Below are 4229 nucleotides of genomic sequence, written 5' to 3' on the forward strand. Positions count from 1 at the left end.
TGGCAGTCACTAGAAAAGAGTCCAGAAGTAGAGCAGAGCTTTGAGTCCAGAAACAGCCAAATAAACTGGCAACGGATACCAAACTAGATTGGCTGTAGCAGGCAGAGCTTACATGTCCAAGCAGACAGGAGAAGAACACAGAGTAACACAGGCAGAACAGCTTGCAGTACAAGCACCACTGAGAGCTGGGAAGGATTGTGGAGGAGGCAGAGCCAGAGTATCGTAAGCGGGAAAGTCTCTTGCAGCACAAGCCAGGAATTTTAGCAGAATACATGAGCAAGGAGTGGGATGGAAACCAGGGTTATAAAGACAGGGAAGGCGGATCACATGAGCAGAAGCGAGGCAGAAGACGCCATCTTGGAAAAGGGCAAAAAATCCCACAAATGAAACAGGGAATCCGGAGTCCTGACAAGCAGGTTGCGGGATGCAGTGACAGGCAGGAGATAGAGCAAGGGTTAAATGGGTTTTAATCAACAGTGGGATACTCCACGAAGGGAGGTAAAGGGTTAAACAGGGAGCAATGGTGAAATTGTGGGTAGGGTTAGACTATGTGCCCCTGTTTCAGAATTGAAGCAGAATTTTCTGCTTCAAATCCGCACACCCTTGGCAGGAAAAATGCATGCGGATTTAGACACATTTTATACGTGTTTTTGATGTGTAAGGGTATGTGTCCACATTCAGGATTGCATCAGGATTTGGTCAGGATTTTTCATCAGTATTTGTAAGCCAAAACCAGGAGTGGAACAATTAGAGGAAAAGTATAATAGAAACACATGCTCCACTTTTGCATTTATCACCCACTCCTGGTTTTGGCTTACAAATACTGATGAAAAATCCTGACCAAATCCTGATGCAATCCTGAACGTGGACACATACCCTAAGGGTGGTTTCACACTTGTGTTTTTGTAAGCTGTGTTTTAGCGCTAAAAAATGCAAAAAAAAGCATGCGTTTTTTTCCATATACTTAACATTACGCATGCGTTTTTTCGCATGCGTTTTGACGCGTTTTCGGCAACGCATGCTTTTTTTACGCGTGCGTTCATTTGCAGAAATGCAACCTGTAGTATTTTCTAGCGGCGTTTTTTTGCCGCGAAAAAACGCATGCGTTTTTTCGCGGCAAAAAAATGCATTGCTGTCTATGTAAACGCATGCGTTTTTAAGCACATGCGTTTGCGTTAAAAACGCATGCGTTTTTATAGAAAAAAAACAGAAAACACACTGAAAAGCCACCCACCACCATCAAGGTGATAAAGGGATCCAAACCCTAACCCTAACTCTACCCCTAACCTCACCCATAACCGTTTAATGAACATTTTCTGACAGTCATAGTGCCACGTATTTAAGTGCCACGTATTTCAGTTGCACCTATTTAAGTGCCACGTATCAGGTATTTAAGTGCCACGTGTTTCAGTGCCACGTATTTAAGTGCCACGTATCACGTATTTCAGTGCCACGTATTTAAGTGCCACGTATTTAAGTGCCACGTATCACGTATTTCAGTGCCACGTGTTTCAGTGCCACGTATTTAAGTGCTACATATCACGTATTTCAGTGCCACGTATCACGTATTTTAGTGCCACGTATTTTAGTGCCACGTATTTAAGTACCACGTATTTCAGTTGCATGTATTTCAGTTGCACGTATTTCAGTGCCACGTATTTCAGTCACGTTTAGGGTTAGGGTTAGGGGTAGGGTTAGGGTTTTCTTGTTTTTTCTTGTGTTTTCTTGTGTTTTCTTGTGTTTTTCTATAAAAACGCATGCGTCTAAAAAACGCATGCGTTTTACCGCGTTTACATGCGTTTTTTCACACATGCGTTTTTTTTAAAAACGCATGCAGATAAAAACGCAAGTGTGAAACCAGCCTAATTGATGCGTTTTTCATGCAATTTTCAAACTTTTTTCTAATGTATGTCTATGGATGGGGAACTGCCGCGAATCTGCAAAAATAATGAACATGCTGTGTTTTTAGCGTGATGCGTTTTCCCTGCAGAAAGCGCAGCACATCATTTGCGAAATGCATTAGAAATTAATGGGATGCTGTTTGTAACCTTTTTTGTAAGTGTTTCCGCAGCGGAAAATCGCAGCAAAAACGCTTAAAAAACACAACTTGTGCACATAGCCTAAAAGAACAGTGAAGACAGTAGGGACAGTTCATGTGGGGTTAATTTATCATATCCACTGATCGTCAGGCCGTGGGTGTTGTGAAGCGGTAATGGTGCCAACAACAGCTGACGCGACGCTTGTCCACATAGGTCCTGGAAATAACAGTGGTCCTTCTTCTGGTAGAGTTAGGTCTCTGGTACCTTCTGCTGAGCCCCTAGTCCATGTACCAGTGTGGCTGGATGGATGGAAGCCACTGCACGGTCTGAGCCCAACATGGTCTGGCAAAAGTATACTGCGGAAGCAGAGCACTGATAGCAGTTCCACTCTTGGTCTCTCTCAAGCGGCACCCGGGGGGTACTCACAGGCCCGGAGCGCTCAGCTTCTTGCTTAGTCAATGGGACTACTAGTCCTATCCAGCTATGTCTGCTGTCACATAGAACAGTGACAGCATTAGCCGATGATGGGACAGTAGTCCCATCATCTGGGTGCTGTGTTGAATAGTAAAAAAAAACACATATACACATACAGTACACATACTTACCAAACAGCTAATCTCCGATGCCCTCGATCGCCTGAAAAAAAAAAAAAAAACAACAGTATACTCCCTGTTCCAATGTAATCCATTTAATAATGCGTGTCCCACGATGATCTACCATGTAGAGCTGTCACATCGGGAGATGTGACCGCTCCACAGGGGTACCGGTGATGCAGTGACCGGAGGTGATCCTCCCACAGTGGATCACTCCACTGCGTAGAGGTCACCGGAGTTTATCCTGTCACTTGCGGCACAACTGCATGAGAAAATTCTCACACAGCTGTAGTGCCATAAAGTGAGAGCAGGAACTCCAATAAACTACATTGCAGGAGTATTATCTCTGGTCAGTGTGTCTTTGGAGGCCCTGTAGAGCGGTCACATGGATGTGACAGCTCTACATGGGAGATTGTCATGGGACACTCATTATTAAATGGATTACGTCGGAACAGGGAGTATTTGTGTTGGTTTATTTATTTATTTTTTCCAGGAGAAAGAGGGCATTGAAGGAATTAGGCGTATAATAAATATGGGAAACTGCATTGTTTTATTTCATTAAAATACGTTATTCTGGTTGTGTCTTTATTTAATGTGTAACAACTATAGGATTAGTAATGGATAGGTGTCTTATTGAAACTTCTCCACTACTAAGCCATGGGCTTGATGTCACCAAACAATACAAAGGTGACATCAACCCCAAAACTATTACCCCACTTGCCACTGCTACAGGGCAAGTGGGAAGAGAGAGGCCACTTAGAGATGTGCCATTTCTGGGGTGGCTGAGAGCTGATGTAGCCCGGGGGGCAATATCCATGGCCCTTTCCTAGGCTATTAATATAAGCCCGCAGCTGTCTGCATAGCCTTTTCTGGTTATTAATTATAGGGGACCCCACTTCATTTTTTTGGGGGCCCCCCTATTTTAATAGCCAGTAAAGGCTAAATATACAGCTGTGAGCTGATATTAACAGCCAGGGAAGCTCCATGGGTATTACCACCTTTCAGGCTATAAACATTTGCCCCCAGTCGCTGGTTTCCCTGTTCTGGTTCTGGCTTTGAAAACTGCGCTGGACACCACTCAATTTTTTTCCCTTTTTTTAAATTAAACAGATATTGCGTTTAAGGTTGGGGTCACACTTGCGAGAAACTCGCACGAGTCTCTCACCTCAATACCCGACACTGCCACCGGCACTCGGGACTGGAGTGTGCAACTGCATATATTTCTATGCAGCTGAACACTCCGATCCGAGTGCCAGCGGCAGTGCCGGGTACAGAGGTGTGAGACTCGTGCGAGTTTCTCGCAAGTGTGACCCCGGCCTAACGCAGATTTTGTGTGTGTGTCTTTATTTACCTTTTTATTATGTTCATTACTAAACATTGGGCTTGGTATTATCTATCTATCTATTGATTTCTATCTATCCATCTATCTATAGATGTATCTATCTATAGATATATCTATAGATAGATAGATTATCTATAGATAGATAGATAGATATAGGCATGAGAAAGGCAGAGAAATCTGCCGAAACGTTGCTGCTAATGGATCAGTAAAGCCACGGTTTTTCAATTTGATTTTTGGAGTGCTGCCTGTTTATAT

Source organism: Ranitomeya variabilis, chromosome 6 (genome assembly GCF_051348905.1).
Source record: "Ranitomeya variabilis isolate aRanVar5 chromosome 6, aRanVar5.hap1, whole genome shotgun sequence".
Taxonomy (NCBI): domain Eukaryota; kingdom Metazoa; phylum Chordata; class Amphibia; order Anura; family Dendrobatidae; genus Ranitomeya; species Ranitomeya variabilis.